The sequence below is a fragment of the Cheilinus undulatus genome, linkage group 22, assembly GCF_018320785.1.
Source record: "Cheilinus undulatus linkage group 22, ASM1832078v1, whole genome shotgun sequence".
Lineage (NCBI taxonomy): Eukaryota > Metazoa > Chordata > Actinopteri > Labriformes > Labridae > Cheilinus > Cheilinus undulatus.
In genome coordinates, this window is record NC_054886.1 from 27,062,403 (window position 1) to 27,089,117 (window position 26,715).

General features: G+C 39.4%; 1 protein-coding gene across 4 annotated transcripts in view; it reads right to left on the bottom strand.

The window, feature by feature from the left end:
- The window catches only part of htr2cl1 (5-hydroxytryptamine (serotonin) receptor 2C, G protein-coupled-like 1), a 247,858-nt gene that overhangs the window by 118,246 nt on the left and 102,897 nt on the right, over nt 1-26,715 (bottom strand). For 2 of the 4 annotated variants that reach the window (XM_041778689.1, XM_041778686.1), the window contains exons 3-4: nt 24,064-24,095; nt 22,458-22,591 (exon numbers count right to left, since the gene is read on the bottom strand). The gene's annotated coding sequence lies outside the window, so the exon portion shown is untranslated. The remainder of the gene's footprint in view (nt 1-22,457; nt 22,592-24,063; nt 24,096-26,715) is intronic. The other 2 variants (XM_041778688.1, XM_041778690.1) reach the window with 1 other exon arrangement.

The following is a 26,715-nucleotide window of genomic DNA, read 5'->3' on the forward strand; positions in this document are numbered from 1 at the left end:
AAATGAAGTAGGTAAAAAACTGTCAAAAAGCAACATATCATGGCGCCACCTAAACAACATTAAAACTCACTGACATCTATCAGTCTGGCAAGGGTTGAAAAGCCGTTTTAAGGCTTTGGGGCTCCAACGAACCAAAGTGGGAGCCATTATCCACAAATGGGGAAAACTTTGAACACTAGTGAATCGTCCCAGGAGTGGCCAGCCTACCAAAATGACTCCAGGAGGTCACAAAACTTTGTCAGAAACCTGGGTTTCTGTATAGAAATAAAGCTAACTTTCCTCCTAATTGTAGGAAAAGTTTAGTTGAGGCGATTTTTCTGTCTGTACTTGACTATGGTGATATTGTCTATAGACACGCTGCTGCTTCCACACTCAAACCTTTAGATTCCGTTTATCACTCTGCTCTTCAATTCATAACTGGGGGTCCTTATAACACTCATCATTGTATTTTGTATAACAAAGTTGGTTGGTCCTCTCTGGCACAGAGGCGTGATAAACACTTGTATGTTTTAATTTATAAATCCCTGATTGGAAGTACACCTTCGAATATAACATCTATGCTGAAATGGACCGCTGGACATTAAAACACTCGATCTACTGACTGTTTAATGCTGCAGGTCCCAAGGGTTTACTCTGAATTTGGGAAATCTGCTTTTAGCTTTCATGCTCCTAAAATGTGGAACAATTTACAGGAAACTGTCAAGATTGGCAACTTAGTTTCTCTTGGGCAATTTAATGAAATCTTCTCAAATCATTTTACTTCATTGTGTGATTGTTTTAACTGATTATTATTCTTCTTTTTGTTTGTTTTTCTGTGTCTGATTGTATCTCAACATCATTGTAAATGAGGGAAACCTCAATGATTTTCGAGACTTAAAATAAAGGTTAAATGAAATGAAATGAAAAGAATCCCGAACAACAGCTATAGACTTGCAGGCCTCACTTGACTCAGGCAAGGCCAGTGTTCATGATTCAAAAATAACAAAGTGAGCCATGGTGAGAGTCATTAACCACAAATGGGGAAAACTGTGAACAGTGAAGAACCTTTCCTTCTCTTCCGGCCTGCCAAATTTACCCCAAGAGAGTAGTGCCAACTCATCCAGCAGGTCACAAAAGAATCATGAACAACATCTAAAGACCTGCAGGCCTCACTTGACTCAGTTCTAGTCAGAGTTCATGATTTAAAAATAAGAAAGAGACAGGGCAACATGGCACCCATGGGAGAGCTCCAAGGCCAAAACCACTCCTGACCAAAAATAACACAAGATGCATGAATCTGGCAAAGAAGAACCAGGAGCGTTGAGCAGTTTACATCATTAGACAAGAATGGGACAACATTTCTCCCCCAAAATTCCAACTGGTTTTACGCCATCAAATCCAAAATGAGCCAATATTTTAGGACACAAATAACAAATTAGGCTATGATTTTGAACAAGATGCCGACATTTTGAACAAGATATTTGTCCATCCAAACTGAAGCTTGCTCATGAAACTAGGGTTGAGTTTTCATGCCAGTTTTGTGCCCCGTAAGTTTATGGCACTCTTGTAGGAGTAGCTGTTTTAATGACTGACCCCATTATCCAAACAAAAGACCAGCAGGGAACTACTTTAAACTTTAAACCCTCCATCTGAGCTCCCTTAATACATTTGGTGAAGAAATTATTGGGAAACTAATTTGGATAAAGTGTATGTTTGATATGACTAATTGAACAACCTTCAATCACAATTAGCGCCTCTATTTCTGTGCTGATTCCATTCATTACTCTGCTCATTCGAGGACAAAAAAACAACTCCACAGTAAAGCCATAAAAATAAATGCAGTACAAAAATCAAAGTCTTTTTATGCTCGGCCCTCAGGGGGGTAACGGCTGCATCCTTTTACATTGTTTTATTCCACCATGAAGAATCACTTGCGCTGCTTTTAAAGGCTGGCAACAAAGTATTTGACCAGAGGATGTATTTTCTGCAAATAGGATTTCATTACTGAAGAAAGCGTAATCTGTGAAACCATATCCAGCTTATCATATGAAACATGAAACAGAATATGCATCAGTGATTCAAACAATGTTACTCCCACATGCACAGTGCATGATTTGTGAAAGCGCCTGTAAAGATAGATGCCTAAAAACACTGTTACAGAATGCAAACAATGGACAGAACATTGATCCTTCTGTATCACACACACAATTGTTGCACCATATGACCCCAGTAATATTCACAAACATCAAGTCTTGCAGGCAAGAATGTGTCAGAGTCAGTCATAAGTGATACCAAATGGTAGCAAAACATAGCAAGCTAAAGGTGACCCCTTAATGCAGGAAGACAGATCATACAGAGGAGCATTACGCTCATATCACAGGTACAAATCATGTAGGGCGGACTGAGCAATAAAAGCATTCATTAAGAAGACGTTTCTGGATGCATCCATTAGCATAAATCAGTCCTTGACTCTGTAATAAAGCTGCTGTATTTCCAGCTCTTCATCTACCCCAATCCATCAACATTTAAACTCCATATGTTTGGCTGATGTCCAGGTGGATATATCTTACTCTTGAGGCTATAGGGAAAGATAAATGGGTTAAGTTTTGGGGAGAATAGATGCAAAAAGATGCAAATCGTATAACTCAAAGATATAAAGTCAAAGTTGTTATCCATGATATGAATCTTAATTTCCTGTACTCATATTTCATGTCACTTCATATGAATTACAATCAAGGTGGCTGAAACCATTAGCTTGGAAACTTACATACTGAGACATTGAGTCAGAAAGCCAAAGGATGGAAACTATGATGTTTTAGTCACTCATATCCACTGATGAATGAGAAGCTGGCTGGCTGAGTGGATTAATGGATGGATGGATGGATGGATGGATGGATGGATGGATGGATGGATGGATGGGGGTGACAGATGACTGGTTTGTCGGTTTATTGGCTGGCTGGTTGGTTGATTGGTGGTTTCTCTGGTTGTTTGGTTAGTTGGTTTTTTGTATGAATGCCTTGTAGACAGTCTGTCTGGCTTGAGGTTTGCTTTTTTGGGTTAATTGGTTATTAGGCTTACAATTGCTGGTTAGTTGGTTTATTAGTGGGCTGGTTAGATTAATGAGGCTTTGATTAGTTTGATGGTTGATAAGTTTGGGTCATGGATGGATGGATGAATGGATGAATGGGTGGATGGATGGATGGATAAATGAATTGATGGATGGACGGACTGATGGACAAATGAATGGATGAATGGGTGGATGGATGGATGGATGGATGGATGGATAAATGAATTGATGGATGGACGGACTGATGGACAAATGAATGGATGGGAGGATGGATGGATGGATGGATGGATGGATGGACAAATTAATGGATGAATTAATGTACGAATGGATGGATGGACTGATGGACAAATCAATGGAAAAATTAATTGATGGGTAGATGGATGGATGAATGGATGAATGGATGGATGGATGGAAAATTGATTGATTGATTGATTGATTGATTGATTGATTGATTGGTGGATGGATGAATGGATGAATGTAAGACTGGTTACAGTAAATGTTTGGTCAACTGTCTAAGCCAGGGGTGTCTAAACTATTTCCATTGTTGACCACATACAGAAATATATGAAGATGGTGGGGCCACTTTCATATACCTAACCTTAAGTAAAACCAGTCTTATGTAAGTTAAGATATGCTTAGTGATTGGGCATGCTGAAATGGCTATCTAATGGCTGACAAGGCAAATAGCCAATCATTTTAAGGATTTTGGGCTGGCCAATCAGATTTCAGGGGGCTCTGGTCAGCAGTTGATACCACTGTCCCTGTCTCTGGAACGTCATTGGTGCTGCTAATTGCTGTCTTGATATCACGGTGTTATAAATCAAGTTATTGTTATTATTTATACATTTACAATTTGTAAACAGTAAATTTACAAACTTACAGTGTTGTCTAAATTTAGTCATGAAAAAAATTTATCAATTCACCATGTCAAAATGTTTGTTTACAGGATTAGCATGGTAACACTGCTTTGTGCTGGAACTTAGAAGAATAATACAGCGTAGTACAAGCTTCGTTCTCTAATGTGGACCATATCTCATTTAATTTTAAGAATTTGTTGAGGGCCAGTCAAAAATGGCTTGCGGGCCACATTTGGTCCCTGGGCCATAGTTTGGACACCCCTGGTCTAAGCAGATGGATAAAAGTAAGCTGATATTCATATTTCAAACCCATAGGTCCAAATGGGCATTAAAAAAAACAGTCCACATTGAGTTTGGTTGTTAGAAACCTTATAAAACAACAGAATACACCTACTCATGCAAATTTCTGCCTGATCAAACTGTAACTACCTGTTTTACCAAACACAAAACAATACCTCTCAGCTTTTGTTTGCTTGAAGGACCTTTTAAGTATTTTGTGGCTGCTATTGTTCCACATATTTTCTGCAGCTGTCCATTCTATGATGAGGTTTTAGCTCTGAAGTAATTTTCTTAACAGAGGTCCTGCAATACAATCATTATTTGTTTGCTTTATTGTGTTTCAAATAGTTGAACAACACTGGTGGTCTGCTGCCCATGGACGCTCCTTTGTAAAGATGAAATAGAGGCAATTTGTGACATTGCTTTCTCAGCAATAGGAATGGCAGGCCATTTGAGTGTTAGGTTGTTCTTAGATTTAATGGAAAGCTGGATCAAATTCAAACTTAAATTAAAATTAGATTCAGCAAACTTAGGGCTTTCTGTATTTGGCTGAAGACAATACAAACCATTCCCTATTGTAGATTTTTACACAACAAAGAGCTTCAACAAGCAGATGAATAATTCCTAATAATCGAAAATACTAACAAAGAGTAGCAATAAAATCTGCCAGCTTTTGTCTTCTTCTTTCCATCAGTCCCTCTCATTTTCCCATCTTTTCTCTCTCTTCTCCTTTCTATTTTCTGGGGTATTTTTTCTTTGCCTTTGCTTGAATTTATGTCAAATACATATCAAAGACTGATGAGTGCGAAAAAAGTTTTGCTTGAACTCAAAACCCCCTCCCCTCTCTCTTCTTTTATCTTTGGGGCAGGCGTTGACATAAAGAGAGAAGTAATGATGAGCATAACAATACTGGAGCCTTCACCTTCAATCCACCTCCTTAACGCTGCTAGACACGCACCCACAGAATCGCACAATGCATGCCATGCTGGTGCCACTTGATAGCTTCAGTGGTGTGTGAAGTTTTATCGCATTGGGGGTCATCACGTTGGGAAAAAAAACCTGCAACCTTGCTGTCTGATAATGGCCCATTTTTGCACAAATGTCTGCTCCGCTCCAAGAATGAACTGATCAGATGTCTGAGGTCATATCTAATAGGTCAAGCAATACCTCTGAACAATTACTTTAGGCCTCATTCACCTGACAAATCTCCTTTTTAGATATTTAAAATAATCCCGGACTTGCCAGTTGCTTTAAAATAAAGAAGGATTTATTTTTTTACATGAAGTTAGTTGAACAAATTTAAAAGATTTGAGATTTTTGCATGTTGTAGTTGCAGCCACCTTGCTTTTATCTGTCAGATTTATTAAAAAGAAAACTAAAATTAAATAGAGAATGCTCTTTAACTGTTCAACCTTGTCATGGTTTTTTTAAAATGGATTTTCATGGTCTTGGTCTTGTCTTGGTCTTGACCCTAAAAGGTCTTGGTCTTGGTCTCAGTGCACTCTGGTCTCAGGTCTCAAGTCTTGGTCACGGAGAGTGTGGTCTTGAGTACAAAACAACAAATCGGTAAGAGGCAGTACTTCAGGGTGTGGCCTAAATGACAAAAGCGAGCAGTGCAATTACGGCAGAAGAGATTAGCATGGATGCTGCTATAGCGTCAGTTTTATCAGAACTTGACGTCAATTCTTTGTAAAAGAAGAACAAAGGACGGCAGTGAGTTGTTTTCCTTTCAAAAACAACATAAGTCATGTACTGACATGTCTACAGTCACCATGGTTCACCTTACGCAGTTCTCTATGGAGTTTACTCCTCGGTAGCAGCGCACACCTACGACGTCATTTGTTTTGTTGCTCCGATTGTCCCGTGAACACGTGACAGACAGAACATTTATCCAATCACCCTCGGAGTTCTTTTTTAAAGGCTCACCGTCTATGGTAGGTTCTCCAAACAAATCCATCTGGCATGTCAGGTTAATTTTGATGGTCACAAATCCAAAAAGGAAGGTGATTGGGCCTCATGTTCATTCTTTGTTTGATACAATATGTTGTAATAACACTATTAAGGGTTTTTTTTTTCAAACTTTACAAATAGCTCTTTCATGACTTAAGGAAAGAAAATGATTTTGGAGTTCAAAAATCAAAGGCCAAGGTCATTGGACCTCATGTTCATCCCTCACTTGTCATTACAAAATCTCAAGTTCATGTAAGGATTAACTGATTGAATTTGGAGGTATAACATCAGTGGTCATCGGGACTTATGTTCATTCCTTGCTTGTTAACATGACATCTCAATAAAGGTATATGAGGGAATTTTGTTTTCCTCTTTGCACACATGTTCACACATGAAAAGGTCACTGGGCCTCATGTTCATTCTTTGCTTGTGAAATTGGTGTCTGAAGAACACTGTTATGGGTATTCTGAAACTTTATGCAAATGCCAATGAGGCTCAGGGCTGAGCTAATTAGATTTTATGGTTATAGATCAAAGGTCAAGGTGATTGGGCCTCATGTTCATTCTTTGCTTGTGAACTTGGTGTCTGAAGAACACTTTTACGGGTATTCTGAAACTTTATACAAATGCCTATGAGGCTCAGGATTGAGCTAATTAGATTTTTATGCTTATAGATCAAAGGTCAAGGTGATTGGGCCTCATATTCATTCTTTGCTTGTGAACTTGGTGTCTGAAGAACACTTTTACGGGTATTCTGAAACTTTATACAAATGCCTATGAGGCTCAGGGCTGAGCTAATTAGATTTTTATGGTTATAGATCAAAGGTCAAGGTGATTGGGCCTCATATTCATTCTTTGCTTGTGAACTTGATGTCTAAATAAAGCTTTAAAGGACATTTTCAAACTTTGCGCAAATGCCCACCATGACTTGAGGCTGAACTGATTTGATTTTGATGATCTCAGATCAAAAGTCAAGGGCACTGGGCCTCATGTTCATTCCTTGCCTGTGAAAGTGATGACTGAAGAAGCCTTAAAGGGATTTTCCTTGCACAAATGTCGACTAAGACACTAGGATAAACCAATTCAAGGTGAACGGTCGAGATCCTTGGGCCTAGTGCTCTTTTCACTTCAAGATGTCCATGAATCACACCCCTATGAAACCACCCCAGCCTTTCAACTTTCACTGTCTGGTGATTCTCTTCCTCACAGAGGCCCAAGGAGGCTGTGCTTGTTTAAAGATGGTTATTTAAGATCAATCCAGTCTAGTTAAACAGATGAACTGCTGCATTACAGCACGTTTTACCCACACACTGAAGACTTAGACCTTCACAGCACTGCCCTGACATCTCTTATAAATAATGCCAAATATAAATTTCCGAAGCACAGACTACACAATATTTATAAACCCAAACCATGATAAGATCTTTTTTAAATATTTCTCTGCACAACTTTTTCTTTACCTTGGATTTGATTCAGAGACTTTGTGCAAACACAATTTTTCACAACGTGGTTTCAAAAACATTGGAAGTGCAGAGCGCTCATAAATGTTATTTGTTTAATGCTCCTGCTGCGCCAACATCTCTGTCTGCAAGGCAGATTAAGAGCTGGGAGTTCTGCCGGGTTGTAAATCTGCTCCTGACAGCTTTGCCTTCTCTTCTCAGCTGAGTGAGTCAAAGCCAAAAAGCCAACAAACAAAGAAACCTGTAAGATTCAAGTTCCAGCCCTTTACAGATGAGACAATAACGTTAACATTGCTGTCAGCACTAGGAAGCTCTGTCTTCTCTCTATTTGTTTGCTTGCCAGGGAGTTCCTTTGAAAGACACTCATCAACACACAGAGAGAAGAAGGTGGAGGGAGATGTTGCCTTATACAGACATTCGGCAGGATCACACGATGGACATTTTTCTTCTGACAGCATGCCAAGTGTGTGAAGCTTGTTTCATTTTTAAAGCTGTACAGCTTTGTCCTAAGATTACATGTCAATGTGATATCAAATAAGTGGCTGCATTAATATTTACACCCTTTGAAGCATGGGTGTCAAACTCAAGACCTGGGGGTTGAATCTGACATTTGGAACGATTATATCCAGCCCACAAGATCATATCATATTTGTATAATACTTGGCCCACCAGTTTGAGGTCTGCAGGTTTCCTCCAGTATAATAATGTAAACTTCCACTTGATAATTTAAAATATCCTTGTTAAGCCATAAAAATCTGAAGAAGTAGAAAAGAGATTTCATAAAAACTCAAAATGTAGGAAAAGAAATTAATATGTGCTTTATTTCATATTTTCAATTTTGCAACTCAAGATTACAACTCAAACTTATGATTTTGACTTTTCATTTCATACTTTGACCTTTTCAACTCAGAATTTGGACTTTATATATACTATTTTTATCTTTTAGATTCCTAATTTTATATTTCAAGCCATATTTCAACCTTTTCAGCTCCTTAGTTTGGCATTTTTAATCCCATAGTTTGACTTTTAAAAAACACGATTTCAATTTTTTTTTGTCATATTTTGATATTTCAAATGAAAAATTTGTACTTTTATTTCATATTTTGACTTTTTGCACTCCCAAATTTGTACTTAAGTCATATTTTTAATTTTGAATTCTAGCTCATATTTTGACATTTCAACCCCTAATTTTTGGCTTTTTAATCCCATGTTTTGACCTATCCGACTCACAATTAAAAATTTTAAGTCATTTTTTGACTTTTAAACTCATGATTTCAAATTTGATCTCATGTTTTGACCATTCAAACTTATGATTTCAACTTTCTCCTCATAAATTTGCTCTTTAAGAGCATTTTTTTCTACTTTTAATATCGTGTTCTGATCTTTTGAACTAATAAATTGGAATTTTTATCTCAGATTTGAGCCTTTAAATTCATTTTTACTTTTTGGAATTTCCAAATGATTTATCATCAGTGCAGTTTTTTTTCATATTGTATTACTGGTGAAAATGAGGTTGACAGTTTATGGTTAAATGTTGACCCTGTTAGACCCTCAGGTTAGATCTAAATCCAGAATCTGGCCCCTGCTGTGATTGAGTTTGACACCCCTGCTTTAAAGTGACTGACATGAGCCAAATGGTCACCTGAATGCAGTGAATGAATCTCAAGTGATGGTAATAGAAAGACACCTGTGTCTGGAAGGTCCAGTCACTGGTTAATCAGTATTCCTGACTACCATTACACCATAAAGGCAAAAGAACACTTAAGGTGAAAAGGCTATTAAAAAGTATAAGTCAGGGAATCGATACAAAGTAATTCCAAGGCACTGAAAATTCCTCGAAATTCAGTTAAATCCATCAGGAAATGGAAGGAATATGGCATACATATAAATCTGCCAAGATCAGGCCATCCTGAGGAAGACCACCAAGGCACCTCTGACTATTCTGAAGGAGTTCCAAGCTTCAGCAGCTGAGATGGGAGAGACTCTGAATACAACTGTTACCTTGTTTTTTCATTAGTCAAAACTTTATGTGAGAGTGCTAAAGAGGTAGCCACTGTTGAAGAAAACTTATCAAATCTGGACTAATCTGCCAAAAGGCCTGCTGGAGACTCCATGGTCAAGTACGAGGAAGTTCTTCAGTCTGATGAGACCAAAATTGTGCTGTTTTGGCCATCAGACAATGTTTGGTCACACAAAGTACTGCACATCACCACAAACACACTATCCCCAATGTGAAGCACGGTGATGGCAGCATCATGCTGATGGGGTGCTTCTCAGCAGCCAGGCCTGGAAGGCTTGTAAAGACAGAGGGTAAAATACATGTGGCAAAATACGGAAGAATGGGCAGGTGACCAAATACTTTTGTCCATACAGTGCAGATTCTTTTATCTGTGTGCCATGTGGAGAGACCCTCCAGGTGAGGAGAGTGTCTTTGCCCAAGTGAAGGAGTTCAAGAGTCTCCGGGTCTTGTTCATGAGTGAGGGTAGAGGGGGGCGAGGTATTGCGGTATTGCAGATGCACCTGCAGTGCGGTACGTTCTGTACCATCGCGGCGAAGAGGCAGCTGAGTCAGGAGGCAAAACTCTCAATTTAATGGTGGATCTTTGTCCCAGGCCTCACCTGTGGTCATGAACTCTGGGTAATGACTGAAAGAACATGATTGCGGGTTCAAGCAATCGAATTAAAATTCCTGAGGAGGGTGGCTGGGCTCAGCCTTAGAGGAGCCTTGACATCTGAATCTGTTTAGGATGCCTCCTGGTTGCCTCCCTGTGGAGGTCTTCCAGGCACGTCCAACTGAATGGAGGCCCCAGGGCACACCCAGAACTCACTGGAGGAGGTTGTCTATCTTTTCTGCTTCCAATGCTACATGCTGGCATCAAAGCATGGGTACTGATGCCATCTCTGGCTACTCCCCTGTCGTTGCCTTAAAATGCCCTGTTTCATCAAAACCAACTTCAATTCCCAAAAAAGTCAGAGAGTCTATAATTTACGCGGTCCCATTTCCCTTCTCTTGTTGCACTGGCTTGCATGCATACACACTACGGGGGGCTTCCTGTTCATATATAAAGAGCGTTGTCTAGTGGGTAACTCTCTGTTTCTATCGATTCGACAGACAAAAGAGGGAGACCCGTTCAATAATTTATGTAAATGACAGAGGAGACGCTAAACCTCTTCATCCCATTTGAACAGGCTCTTCTCCCTCCTCTCTTGTCCTCTGCTGCTCCCTCTCTGCTTGATTTGAATTTTTCAGACCATGTCCTTTTGAATTATTACCAAAAAAAGAAGAAGAAGAAGAAGTGTGCGCAGAAAGCCCTCTGGAGAGTTTCCCTCCAACACAAGTCGTCCTGCTCTTAAACAGCGACATTATTGGAGATTAAATAAAAAAACGCACACTCGACATACTCTCTGACACTTTCTTGATGTGCCTGCCTGCCATTATAAACACTACTTCAACCTAGCAATGCTGACAAAACACTCGGGACCCCCTGGGGAGGAGCGGAGGAGAGGCAGGAGTGGAGCGAGGAGGAGGAGAAGAGAGGAATTTTCGGTCATTTTAATTGCAAAGCTTGTTAGCCTTTTTTTCTGTCGTTAGCGCCTTATTAGCATGTCATTATAGAAGCAGCCTGTGTTTGACAGACAGCCTGGAGGCGAGCAATTACTTTGTGGGTTATTTTCTGAGTATGTGTCATACAAGGAAGCTATTATTTGTGTTTACTACATAACAGGATGAAGATGTAACCATCTTTTCAGGAATCTTTCAGGTATTAACGTTTTTAATGCCGTTATTAGGGAGTTTTGGTGCTTCTCTCAAGAGCAGAGTGACTGAATTTCCTCTTAAATCACACAGTCCAAATCTGTAATATTCTAATCCTGACAGGGCTTTTCAATAATGACTATTTTCAGCAAGGTTAACCGGCCTGATTCTGACAATTTGGTGACACGTGTGTTCTTCAGAGGGCATCAGGAAAGCTAATTTAGCTCTAAGAGCCCAGCGGGGGCGTGGTGACAGGCTGTCAAACGCAATGTCAAAAAGCACATAAATGGTAATTAGCTTTATATTTAGCAATCAGAGGCATGTGAGAAATGATGCCGTGGCTGCTCATTAGTATCTGACAGAGTATGATTAACACAACGCCTCGTTAGCCGAAGAAATGTTTGGAAATCCAAGCATCGGGATGGTCCTTGATTAGCAGCTTCTTCAAGAAGAACAAGCTAATGTCACGTACAGCTGAATGAGGTAATGGGTTAAGTGCAGTTAGATGAACTGTAGAGGCAAATGTGGACATGTTTTTAGTGTTGTAGTACTCCAGACCAGTCATTTTGAAGGTCTTGGTCTTGACTTGGACTTGGACTGGCCAGACTCGGGGTGCTGCATCAAGACTGGTTGTGACCAGTACTGATCTGCTTTTCTTCAACTTCATTAATTTGATAATAAGGAGAAGCACTTAAAACAACAAATACCTTCAATTCATGTGTAATTTTTAGAGATAGAAAATATGGTGTGTTCAGGTAACCTCAGAAAATTAGATGACTTTATCCTATATGGTGTGATATGTTCAAATGTCCCATAAAAGATAAGAAAATTTATTTTTGACTACAATAAATGCAGCTTTGAATACTAGAAAAGTACTCGAGAGCGCACACCTCCGCCATTAGCCCTATCTCCCAATAGTACAGAATCCTTTTTAAAAAATTCCTGGATCCAGACAATGATCCGGATCACTCCCAAAATCTAATCAGTTCTTCCTTGTACCATTTCTGATATTTCCTGAAAATTTCATCAAAATCCGTCCACAACTTTTTGAGTTATGTTGCCAACAAACAAACTAACAAACTAACTAACCCACCTGATCACATAACCTCCTTAATGTAATAAAGACATTGTTTGTGTTTCATGGATATAAAATAGATGTTATAGGCTGAATAATGACATTTGAACTCAAACACGACACAGTTTTTACCACTTCTATTGTAAGTATTTGTCCTCATTTCGTCTTTACCCCAATCTATAGAAAAGTATCTTTAGTGGTATCCACAAAGACTCAGATCGATAAGGAGCATCAATAACAGTATCAATTTCAATAAAAATTAACTATCCCTATCTTTCATTATAATGAGACCCCACCGTGCACGTTTAGGTCACAAAATGCTGCAGTCTATTATGTTTCTTAAATGCAACCAAGCTTTCCTTTAAACTTCATTCCCCGTGAAATGAAATGGGACTTTTAAAGGACATGTTTTGTGGTCTTCAGCAACCTTTTATCCATCAAATTTACTAAAAAGAAAACTAAAATTAACTAAATTATAATAATTATAAAATTGGTCTTGTCTCGGTCTCAGTCTTGACTTGGTCTCGATCCCCAAAAGTCTTGGTCTTGTCTTGGTCTTGGACAGTGTGGTTTTGAGTACAACACTACATGTTTTTGATCCAATAAAGCTGAAATGGTGGTAAAATTAAGGATAATGTTTGTTTTCTCATCCCTATGAAACTGTACAACATCATATGATACTGTTATGAAGTATTTGGTCCTTTCCCAAATGCTGTCTTTATTTCTTTGCTTAGTTGTCATACTTAAATTTTTCAGATCATCAGCAAAATGTGTTAATATGTGACAGACAGCCTGAGTAAATAAAAAATACAATTTAAAAATTAAGGGAGAGAAGTCATCCAAACCTATCTGGCCCCAGCCATTACCCCCTAAACCTAACCCTGCCAGTAAGCGTTTGAAGCAACTGGCAATGAGTTTTCCACACCCCTATGGAGGAATTTTGGCCCACTCTTCTTTGCAGAATTGTTTTATTTCAGCCACATTGAGGGTTTTCAAGCATAAACACCCTGTTTTAGGTCATGCCACAGAATCTCAATCAGACTTTGTTCCAAACTTTGACTTGGCCACTCCAAAACCTTTACAGCAAATCAACCTGGGCTGATTTACCTTTTCTCATTTTGTATTTACTCAGATTATCTTTGTCTTGTATTATATCATACCTATATTTACTTGCAAGACAATCTGAACCCAACCAAAACACAATACTTTGACAGGGTAGCAGAAATCTACCAAGGGATTAATCAAAGTTCACGGCTAGGTCATATCCTATGATATATTTAAGGGGATAAACATGCTCTAAAGAAAAACACACCGACCATTATGAATAGCAACACAGACAGCAAATGTAAAGCATCAGTGCTTCAGTGGCACAATGGATGGAGTAATAGTGCTACAACATAATAAAAGTATATTAAATAACAGTACAGGGGAACCCAGTGGGGGCTATATGGCCCCTAAAATGGCTATTTCCTGGTCTCATATCCAATATGGCTTTTCATTGAGTTATTTATGACAAAGAAGGCGTTAAAGTGCTGTTATGTCAGAGGCGCTGGCCCTCACATAACATACTTCAGCCCCTGGAAATATAGATGACTTTATATAAGAAACTTTATAGCTCATTCTCGGGTTATAGCCGGGGCCAGCGTTTGCATTTTAGCTCTGAAACACATTAAAAAACAGTTTTGTTACTGTCCAGGAATCACTTCCATTTAATGCTGCTCTTTAAAGGAGTTAGCACATTTTATAGAAATAACCATCTGAAGTGCTTTAGAGCATAATTGAACCGAGTTTGTGAAGTGGAGTGAAGTGTCTCAGCGCTAAATGTTTGAATTGGCTTCTTGATGACCCTGATGATTTGGCTTTTGGCACTGTATGGATTCAATAAACAAATAAAAAGAGTTCTGCAAATCAAGGGCTGATATTTGTTTGTTCCAGTGCTTCCAATGTTGACTAGTTCTATCAAAAAAAAAGCAACAAAAACGTCAGCTTTTATCTCAATATACAAGAAATTAAAGAGGATGTGATGACTTATATAACTTAAAATTGCACACTGGAAATCTGCAAATAGTACAAATGTTTTCAACATATCACAACTAGTGATGGAGAACAAAATCTGGTACCATAAGGACCCGGTTCCACATCTTTCAAAATTTAAAATTAATAATATTTGAACTTATTGATGCTGCTATCGAATCTTGGTGATTGTTTAATATGATGTTTGACCACAAGTCTGTTCTGGTCACTTATATGATTGCACCCAAAGTGACATAATAACTGACAGTTTTTTAAATTTGATTGCAGGTCATTAAGTGAAAGCATCAGTCGTAACATTTGTTCCAGTGAACCATAGTGGAACATTATCCACAAATGGAGAAAACTTTAAACAGTGGTGGACCTTGAAAAAAATGAATATAAATTTCAAGATGAGAAACAAAGTCATTGACATCTATCAGTGGAAAGGGCTATAAAGCTGTTTCTAAGGCTTTAGGACTCCAATTAACCCAGCTGAGAGCCATTATCCACAAAAAGAGAAAACTTTTAACAATGGGGAAACTTGAAAAAAATAATACGATTTTCAAGAAATCGTAGAAACAATGCCACTGACATCTACAGTCTGGAAAAGGTTACAAAGCTGTTTCTAGACTTTTGGACTCTGGCAAACCAGGGTTGAGAACCATTATCCACAAATGTAGAAAACTTGGAACCCTGAGGAAACTTGAAAAAAATGAATACAAATTTCAAGAATGGATGAGAAACAAAATTACTAATATCCATCAGTCTGGAAAAGGTTACAAAGCCATTCAGAAGATTTTGGGACTCCACGAACCATGTTGAGAGCCAGTACCCACAAATGGAGAAAACTTGGAAGCTTCCCAGGAGTGGCCTGCCTACCAAAATGACTCTAAGATGCATCAATGACTCATCCAGGAGGTCACAAAAGAACCCAGAACAAATCTAAAGACCCGCCGGCTTCACTTGACTCAGTTAAGGTCAGTGATCAACAATAAGAAAGAGACTAGGCAAAAAAATGGCATCCATGGAAGATTTCCAAGGCCCAAACCACTGCTGTCCAAAATTAACAGAGAGGTTCATCTCACATTTACCAAGAAACATCTTGATGACCCCAAAGACTTTTGGGAAAAGATTCTGTGGATGTTACATCTGGTAACATAAAATTAACAGAATTTCCTCAAAAGAACATCATACCAACAGTCAAACGTGGTGGTGGTAATGACTAGGGCTGGGACTGCTTTGCTGCTTCAGATCCTGGATGACTTGCCATAAATGAGTTCTGTCCTCCACTAGAAAACCAGAGAATGTACAGCCAGCAGTTCTTTACCTCAAGCTCAAGTGCACTTGGGTTTTGCAGCAGAAAAAATGGAAGGTTTTGGAGTGGTCTAGTCAAAGTCTGGACTAAGATCTGATTGAGATGCTAAGTTATGACCTTGAACAGGCTGTTCATGCTGAAAAACCCTCCGATGTGGTTGAATTAAAACAATTCTCCAAAGAAGAGTGGGGCAAAATTCCTCCACAGCGATGTGACAAACTCATTGCCAGTTATCCGAGGGACGACCAGTTATCAGTTAATTTATTTAACTTTTATTCAGCTGGATTAGTCCCAATACAGCACACATTAAAAACAATAAGTCATCAACTAAATCAGTGACACATGGAAAGTTTGGATTCAAAAGACGTTACTAGTGATTTAAAAACATTCATAAACACCAAGTTGAGCAGTTTAAAACCAGTCTGTTCCAAGCAAACGGTGCCGAAAACCTAAAAGTCTTTTTTTCTACTCAGTTCATACTTTGGGAACAACAATCTGCACAAAGTTAAACAAATGCCATCCATCCTTCAAGATTAAAAGCGAGGAAAGATAATCTGGAATTTTGCCCGGAATGGCTTTATAAATGAAGATGCACCAATGTCCAAGGCGTCACGCACTTAAAGAAGTAAAGCTGACTTTAGAGTATAAAGTGCAATACTGAGAAAGAAACCCATAATTGAGATAAAACTCTAAGCTCCATCATACACACTGGCCAACACGTGAAGGCTGATCACCAGAGTCAAGGACAGGTAATAAAGGGGACTCCATTAATCTCTTTTTGACAAAGAAGGAGAAAGAGGACTCGTTTCTTAAAGAAAAACCAAGCAAAGCCTTCAGCTTTTTGGCAACATGCTCCTTGAAAGATAAGTTTTTGTTACGTAAAAACTGGAGATTTTTTAAAGAAGATACCAGCTCAGTTTCTTGACTGTATTTAGTCACAGTTTTCCCAGACAATGTTCTTTCATCAGCTCTTGAGGATGCAAAGAGCATCACAGTATCATCAGCATAAAGGTGACAAGTAGCATTTGGAATATTACGTCCGAGGCTATTGATATAAAACGTAAATAAGAGTGGTCCCAAGACAAAACCTTTAGGTAAACCCTTGATGATCAGTAGAATCTCGGCTACAGCGCCCTCAAATTGAACTGCCTGGGTTCTGCCAGGCTTATTCTCTGTAGATAATAAGGAAATGGTTGAGCACTGCTGTAAAATCTATTTCACTCTGGTCTTATCTGGCAGCATGCAGCTGCCTGTAAAAGTGTAATGATACTGCCAGATATTGCCCCATTATGTTGTCGTTACAAACTCTGCTAAGTTTATAGCTAGCTAATGTTAAGCTAGGTTATCCTAACTTTAGCTTTCTAACAGAAACAAATAAGCAGGATTGACATGATGAGGCACGTCATGACTCATAGACAAGTGGGTTGAACTGAAACCGGATACTAGTTATAAAATTTCCACTTATGTTGGCCATTCTCTTCAACAAAATTGATGCCCAGCCAAGACGCTCTGGGCTCTAGTTCACTCTGCTGTAAGAAGGTAAGTATGGAGCGTACAGAAAGGAGTCAGAGCGCCCTCGACTGGATTAATAACAGAACGTACACATTATGTCTGAGTAAAACCAAGTCATATTCCCTGCACTTTATTAGTGAAAATACAAGTGTTAGCATTGGCTATATCAGACAACTTTTGGACGATTAAGGATTATTTTAACCTGGCACGCCAGATGGATGTGTGAAACACATCCATCTGGTAAACCTCTCATAGACAGCGTTTGGGAAAGGGCAGAGCCTTTATAAAAAACTCAGAGGGTGACAGGATGAAAGTTCTGTCCGTCACATCTTTATTAGCTGATCAGAGTGACAAAACACGTGATGTAGCTGCTATCGAGCTGCTCCCCTACCGAGGACTAAACGACGCAAACCATGGCGACTGTAGACATGTCAGTACACAACTTTTATCATTTTTGAAAAGAAAACAACTCAAAGCTGTTCTCTGCTCTTCCTTTAACAAAGAAATGTCACCAACTCCCAATAAAACTAGAGCTATAGCAGCATCCACACTAATCTCTTCCGCCATAACTGCACCACCCTGTTGTTGCTGCTTGCTTACATCACGACTCCGCCGCACCAGAAAGTACTGCTCTTCGACGCTGATTGGTCCTGTCACTTTCTAACTGGGCCCAAACACTTCAGACAGGAGCTTTTGCAAGATGGATTCGCCAGTGAGAAACACGGAAACGGGCGTATCCATCTGGTATGCAAGGTTAGGATTATTTTTGATCGGCTCTAATTGACCAATTTATCGATTTACTTTTCAGAAAGGACCACGTAGGTTTGCGTGGCTTTTTCTTAAATAACAGAAATCATCATTTAAAAACTGCATCCATCCATTTTCTACACCGCTCATTCCGTTCCAGGTCATGGGGGGCTAGACCCTATCCCAGCTGTCATCGGGCAAGAGGCGGGTTACACCCTGGACCGTTCGCCAGTCAATCGCAGGGCTGACATATAGAGACAGACAACCAGGCACTCTCACGGCCAATTTGGAGTCACCAGTTAACCTAATGAGTGGGAATGGTGGGAGGAAGCCGGAGTACCCGGAGAGAACCCATGCGTGCACTGGGAAAACATGCAGACTCCGCACAGAAAGGCCCTGGCCCTGACCGGGAAGCGAACCAGCGATCTTCTTGCTGTGAGGCAACAGCGCTAACCCCTGTGCCGCCGTGCTGCCCTTAAAAACTGCATTTTGTCTTTATGCAGGATTATCTTTGTTTGATATCAAAATTTGCTTGATAATCTACACCAGTGGCCCTCAACTGGTCCGGCCTCAGGACCCACCAGTCTGTCTCAGGACAGATCACAACCCAAGTGTCCATAAAAAGGTCGACAGTGTATGTTTAGATAATTGAATATATTGCAGTTTGGAGCATGATTGGACCAAAACACCTGATATAAAAAAGTAAAGGGAAAAAAATGACAAATTTCACACCCTTTTTCCCCGTCATTATGTGTCAGTTGTTGCCAGTTTTCCAGATAACTTGTGAAATTACTTCATTACCATGGAAACAGTAGCCAAAAAGAGGAGATAGATTAGTTGGAATATTGATCAGACATTTAAATTTACCCAATTTCACAGTAAAACATGGTAAAATAAAAAGGTATCAATGCTCCTTTTCAATGCAGGCAACCCACTGAAAACTGCTCCGCGATTCACCTTTGGGCCCGAACCACCAGTTGAGAACCGCTGATCTAAACATAACATGTGACAAATAAGCAAAGAAATAAGATATAAATCCACAGATAAAAATAAATAGATGATAATAAATCTTTCTTATCCAGATATGGAAATGTCATTGATGTAGCCAAACTGACAGAAAACATACATATTCTTTCTGAATGTTCCTGCAAAGCTCACAAGTACATCCTACTTTCCATAGACCTATTTTCATTATAAAGCCATCATTTTTGTTGCATTTACATTCAATGTCATCCCCATAGAGGCCTTATAGCTCTAGGCTCTAGTAGCATACCATACCATTATTACAGTGATATATAATAACCTTGCAAAAACCTTGAGTGATTCTCATTCATGCATGTCAGATGAAATGTGGAATGTAAAGACCATTTAGGATCTGAAGGTCACATCCTTCATTTTCTTGGAGAGACGACGGGGGAAAGCAACAGTTGCTACTGTAATGTTACTATTCAGAAGCATTAAAAAAGGGTTTATCATTAGTTTAGTCAGATATCTCGCTGGTTAGATGGAGAGAAGGTTGAAAACTCTAGCATTTCTTGCAGCATTTCACCTGGTGCATCCCTGCATGCGTGCTAAGATATCAAACCTATAGATCTTAAAGTAAACACGTTAAGGGACAGGCTTGAAAAACAAACAGCAGTAATCTGTAGTAGAGCGTTCACCCCTCAGGGAGAGTTCACCAGCATGCACATTTTTTTTTATCAGATACATTTACGCTTCCCAACACACATGCTTTGGCCCCTCAGCTACAACGGTGAAGTAATTAAACTTAGTAGCTCCACTGCACATACGAGACAAATTGATTTTGGCTTCAGGATCAAAGATACTGTGAATTTACCCAGTTTGTATGTGTGTACAGTAGCTTGAGGAAACCAAAGAAAGGATGTATGCTAAGAAATGTTAAAGAGACGTCACGCTCTGGTGGCAGAGGGAGAGAATGAGGGGTAAAGAGAAAGATGAGGAGGAAAAGAAAGCCTCTCCAGACCTGAAGGCTACGTGGACTAATTAACTTGAGAGACGTGACCTTTCTCCTCCATCACTGACATGTAAGTATGTCTATGTTGAAGGAACACGGGGGCAGAGTCATCACTGCCAGATGGACATTGAACATCATGTTTCATCATCACGTGACAGCTGCAGAGATATCATTAGCAAGAAAAGGAGAGAGAGAATGATCATTTTAAACCTGCTTGTTCACCTTTGAATCATGTCTGAAATGTCTGAGTACATCTTTAAAGGTTAGATTCCTGTTTCTCTACCTTGTTAGGGACCAATTTAAGATATCAGACATTGCAGATAGGACACTGCTACATTAGAGAGAATTGGCAAAAGGAAGTCATGGAGAAGGTGAATACATTATTAATGTTAGATAAAAATTACACATGCAAATCTGTACAAAAAAAGCAGTATTTGAGAGTCCTAACACAAAGCACAAAAAAAGAAAAAAAATGTGATTCTGATGATCAATCAGCAGTCACAGAGTCTGATTACCACTCAACAGGCAGAGAGTCCCTCTGATGACCACTCAACAGTCACAGAGTCACTCTAATGACCACTCAACAGTCACAGAGTCACTCTGATGACTACTCAACAGTCACAGAGTCACTCTGATGACCACTCAACAGTCACAGAGTCACTCTGATCACCATTAAACAGTCACAGAGTCACTCTGATGACCACTCAACAGTCACAGAGTCGCTCTGATCACCACTCAACAGTCACAGAGTCACTCTGATGACCACTCAACAGTCACAGAGTCACTCTGATCACCATTAAACAGTCACAGAGTCGCTCTGATGACCACTCAACAGTCACAGAGTTACTCTGATGAAAATTCAACAGTCACACAGTTACTCTGATGACCACTCAACAGTCACAGAGTCGCTCTGATCACCACTCAACAGTCACAGAGTCACTCTGATGACCACTCAACAGTCACAGAGTCACTCTGATGACCACTCAACAGTCACAGAGTCACTCTGATGACCATTCAACAGTCACAGAGTCACTCTGATGACCACTCAACAGTCACAGAGTCACTCTGATGACCACTCAACAGTCACAGAGTCGCTCTGATCACCACTCAACAGTCACAGAGTTACTCTGATCACCACTCAACAGTCACAGAGTCACTCTGATGACCACTCAACAGTCACAGAGTCACTCTGATGACCATTCAACAGTCACAGAGTCACTCTGATGACCACTCAACAGTCACAGAGTCACTCTGATGACCACTCAACAGTCACAGAGTCGCTCTGATCACCACTCAACAGTCACAGAGTTACTCTGATGACCATTCAACAGTCACAGAGTCACTCTGATGAAGAGTCACAGGTGGTCATCAAAGTAACTTTCTAACTTCTGAGTGGTCATTAGCATGTCTTCTAAAAATGCCAAGACAATGCTAACAACACAATCCAATCTAATTCTACAAAGCACATTAAAAAAAACAAGAAAAAAAAAGATCAGTTCTCTCTAATAAAGATTAACAACATTAAAAACTCAATAAAACAGACGGCCAATTTAAAAACGGGGACAAAAGAACATCAGTGAAATCAAAGATAATTACTCATGCATAGCCAAAAGCTGTTTTTTTTTTTTAAGTTTGAGGTTTTCAGGCCTGTGGTTTTCAGAGGTCAATAAAAATGTGCATCATCAGCATGAAAACTGAATTAAATGCAGTATCTTTTCAAAATGGACCCAGAGGGGAGCATGTCTGAAGAAAAAGGAACCGGACCAAGTATGGTGCCCTGGAGGAGGGGCTGAGGAGGAGGTGGCATCACCAGGCTGACAGAGATTTGAACCATTCCAGTGCAGCACCTTTGATCCCCACCCAGAGCTCCAGAGAGAGAATTTAAAATATTTTGATCTACAGTGCAAAAACAGCTGTGAGATGCAGCAGAATTTTCATTTTTAAGCAGAAAAGCAGAAAGCAAAAAACACTGATACTACGTTGTCAGAGTTTATTTGAAGCTGCAGGGATTGAGACGTAAACTGAGGCAGGAAGGAGAGAAACTCTGTGGGTATGTGTGGGGCAATCCCCTTATAGAAGAGAAACCATCTCTGTCTGATGCAGAGGGATACTGAGGGGAGACAGAGGTGAAAAAAGACAGGGGAGGAGATGAAGAATCAAGCATCCGCTGGAGGGGGATAATTAGGAAGTCTGTGTGTACAAGGGGAACATGTGAGTGTGCGTCTGCCTGCGAGTGTTTGTGTGTCGTGTGGGAGTTTTCCAGCACAGGGACAGATGGTGCCTCACAACACTGAATGCTGATGTTCCTTGTCTAAATCCAGCTCTAAACCTACCCACAGCATCTCTAAACTCCCAGTTAGCACAGAGACTGCGTGACATTGGACCGTGTGTACTTGTCACAGTTTACAAAATTTATATAGCGAACTTGCAAACACATTGTGATCTCCCGAGATGTGTGCAAAGCTGATGTACTCACCCTTGTTGAATGCTGGTTTGACCCTCCTGTAGAACAAGCCTCTTTACATGAGCTGCTTTAGTGTTTCGTTGCATTCATGCTGGATGAGTTTCTTCAGACTAGGTGTACTTGGCTTCTGACATGTTCTCTTTAATCTGAAAGAGAAGAAGAGGTCTTTGAAGTGTTAAATTTTGGCATTTTTGGGCGATTCACAACTTTCATATTTTAATGAACTAGTCCAAGGGAATTTATCTGATTGAATCAAATTTTTTTTCAAAAATTTTTTTACTGATACTTGACAACCTGGAGATCTAAAGTTGTGCAAACGGTGATTTTTCACCATTAGGCAGGGGCATGAACAGACCCTAAACTTAGACTAATTTTGTATGTTTTCTTGCGTTGAAAATTCACCAATAATACCATGTAACTTTTCCATGCTTACGTCAAGCATCACCAAACTTCTCAAGGATGATCGCATATTAATCCTGAATGCATTCATGTGCCAATATTATTATGTTGTCACAGCGCCCCTTCTGAGAATTTAACATTACCTGTTCTGATTTTTTAGATTTCCCATTCAAACATTCAGCCCCTGCACACTATTCAACATATGCTTGTGATTTTTGGTCTGCATCTGGGGCATCATAACACCTACGAAAAAGCCTCTTGGTCCCATATCCAAATCCCAACAGGAAGTCCACCAGCTTCACCTCAGTTTCAAAATAAGGCATTTCTGATGGTGCGAAATGACTTTAACCTGTTATAACTTTATTCTCTGTTCTTCAACATTCTCTGGCAAGACAACAGTATCACACTGAACATGCCTTCATGCAAACATCTCATCATGGCACCATTGCCAGGCAACAGGAAGTGACACAAATGGGTCACTCGTTCATTCCTCTTACTGTGTTAAACCTATCAAGCTCAGATTTTTAAACTGAAGTCCTAAATAACTTCCCACAACATGTAACATCTCTAACATGTCTTACTGATGGACACCTCACTGTTGATGGCGAGTACTTGGACATCTCACCAAGTACACAGAAAGTTGCCATAACTCTCCTATGAAACATCTGATTTGGCTTAACACTGGCGGATGCCGCACACAACTCAGCATGTGCTGGGGTGCGAGAGCCCTCCAGTGCTGTTTGCAGCCCTAGTTCTCTCTGTGGCTCTCTAAATAGTTTTTGAAAAAAATATTGGGCATCTAGCAAACCCATACCATCAGAGATGCAGGCTTTTGCACTGTGTCCTGATAACAAGCTGGAAGGTTCCTCTCCTCTTTAGTCTGTAATGAATTTCCCTCTTTGATTTATCCGACCACAGAACAGTTTTCCATTTTACCTCAGTACAATTTCAATGAGTAATGGCCCAGAGAAGATGGCAGCATTTCTGGATCTCTGATGGTATGGGGGTGAATTAATGTTTTAGCCATATCACTGAAAATGGACTTAAAGGTGCAGTGTGTAATATTTAGCCAAGTAGCATTTAGCTGAAAAAACTTGGTAAAATAAAGCAAAACATTTCTAAGATGGTCTATCTAAATAAGTGTTTAGTCATCTAAATTCAAAAATAGCTGTTTTGAAAAAAAAAAAAAAAAAACTCAGAATAAACCTTTAATTCATACATAGGGAGGGTCCCCTCCATGGATGCCGCCATCTTGGATTTTTACATGTTCCATGGTAACATAGAGGAAAAAAAGAAAAAAGGATAAATAAAGTTATTGTATTATATTGTATTGACATTACAGATACACATTAAATTCAACTGGTTGCCACAGTTTCCAGCAAAGAAATGCAATCTAGAACCCACTTCTAGATGTTGATATTCAGTTTTACACACTGCACCTTTAAGTGGAAAACAGCTCTGTGGTCAGATGAATCAAAATATAAAATAATTTTTCAAAAAAGACAGATGCCGTGACCTTTAGGGTTGCACAAGTGTCCATGGCAAGGGCAGGTTGCACATCTGGAAAGACATTATCAATGCTGGAGAGTAGATTGGGGTTTTAGAGCAACACATACTCCCAAGGAAACATGGAAACAGGATTGTAGAATGTGAAGTAAAACAACAAAAACAGGGGCAAAAGGGAACGGGGCTGATTTTCAATGAGAAAATGAAGGCTATGTCCTTGCTCGGACAATTTCAAAGTTGACCCCACTAGTTAAAAGTTAGTCCAGTGTAGTTAAGATCATTAAGCACTGTTTTACTACATTGTCGTTAAGTTTACAGTCTGATTTAATGGGGTGTTTACATGCATGGTTAAGTTAAAGTCTAATTTTGATTTCAACGACACATATTTAACAGTGCCTAACCTTCCCGCTGACAATACCAAAGAAGCTCCGTATAGAGACATCAAAGTTTGTGAGGCGACACGTTCAGGATGGATGATTTCCTCTCCGACACTTTGACTGATGGACAGTATGTGGAGTGTGAAATAACAAGCACACTCATAAGAAAAACATCCAGCTCAGGGATAATGAAGTAACAATAAAAGCAGCACTCACACAAAAAAGAACAAATGAAGGCTTCATGTTTATTTTGATGGATTACCTCAGTCTGCAGAGGCTGTTTATCGCGCTGAACAAGAATGGATGCCTGCAAATGGATTTCTCTGAAGGGAGGAAAATGAGTTTTAAATGTAAAGGAGCAGGGCGATATACACTTCTGAAACATCTATACAGCTCAGGCCTGATTTTTCAGCAAGAGCCCTATCCAACCTCATTGATTTCAACCTGACAGCCAACTGCATTTTCCAACTAGAGCCCTGCACGACGACCAAAGTCGATATTTCAACCTCAAATTATTCTCATACCCACACAGAAGTGGCTACACCATTTATATTGGTCTAACTGGCTGCTGTACGTGTTCAGCCCATCCATTTATGAAGATTTAATTAGTGGCAGACTGGCTGTAAATGTGCAGATATTGATGATGGTGATGTACATTAGCCCCCGTCATTAGTAGATGAAATGTCATACAGAGAATGTTCTAGGAACTATATGACTCTGCTGACTTTGCAATGTACCATAAAAACACTTAAAATTAAGCACGATCTGGCAACCACAGTATATACTTTAAGAACATGATGACCTGGAGCAGTTTACTTTCCAATGGACAGAATGATGTGTGCATTATGATTACTGACATATTAGGATTTTAATAAGTAAAGTAATACTCAATAGCTTAGTCTGATCGATTGGAACGTACATCATAGCCTCATCCAATTTGGTAATGCACTGAAAAATGTCTACTGCACTTAACTTGTGTGATTTGGGTTTTGTTGAACAGCATTAAAATGTTGCAGAGAAACACAGCAGTTAATATGAGGAAGTTAAATAGGAAAAAATGTTTTAAAACAATTTGTACATGCAAGCACTATAAGCACTATTTGCATGGGGATTACCAGTAGACCTCTGATGACTGGTGAATTACCCCCTGAAAAAAAATACAATATCTTGCACACGTCTTGCTGCATTTAAAGATGATTTTTCTGGAAGTCTTTCTGTGGCCATGCGGTGATTTCCAGTATAGAACCATGCCTGTTTTTCATGCGGTGCCCCTTGAGGGCCCGATGCTCACCAGCGTCCAATATTGACCGTCTGCTTTGTTCCTTGAACACAGAGATTTCTCCAGATTTTCAGAATCTTTTGATGATATTACATACAGTAGATGGTGGGATATTCAAAGTCTTTGTAGTTTTACATTAAGGAACATTTTTCTGAAATTGGTGCATAATTTTTGGATCATTTTTTTCAGATTGGTGAACCTCTACCTTTACTTCTGAGAGACTCTGTCTTTTTAAAATGCTTCTTTTACACCCAGTCATGTTACTGATCTTTTTCCAATTAAGCCAATTAGTTGCAAAATGCCAATTTAGAAGTTTTCCATTAGTACCATTTACTTTTTCAGATTTTTATTTTCCTGTCCCTACTTTTTTGAGATATGTTGCAGCCATCAAATTAAAAGTGAGCATGTATTTCTTTTGACATGGTCAATGTCTCAATTTCAACATATAATGTTGTTTATTCTGTATTGTGAATAAAATATGGATTTATGAGATTATGTTTTTATTCACATTGTACATAATGTCCCAGCTTTTTTGGGAGTGGGGCTGTACAGTTACCCATTTGACTGTTGCACATCATCATAAGTCATGTTACAGCAAACAACCAATTGACGTTTCTATAAACTGAGTTCTGATATCAGAATTAACATTTTTGAGAGTTGCCATGTTTGTAGTTTACATCCCACACATCAGGTTCTTGTATACAGCCTG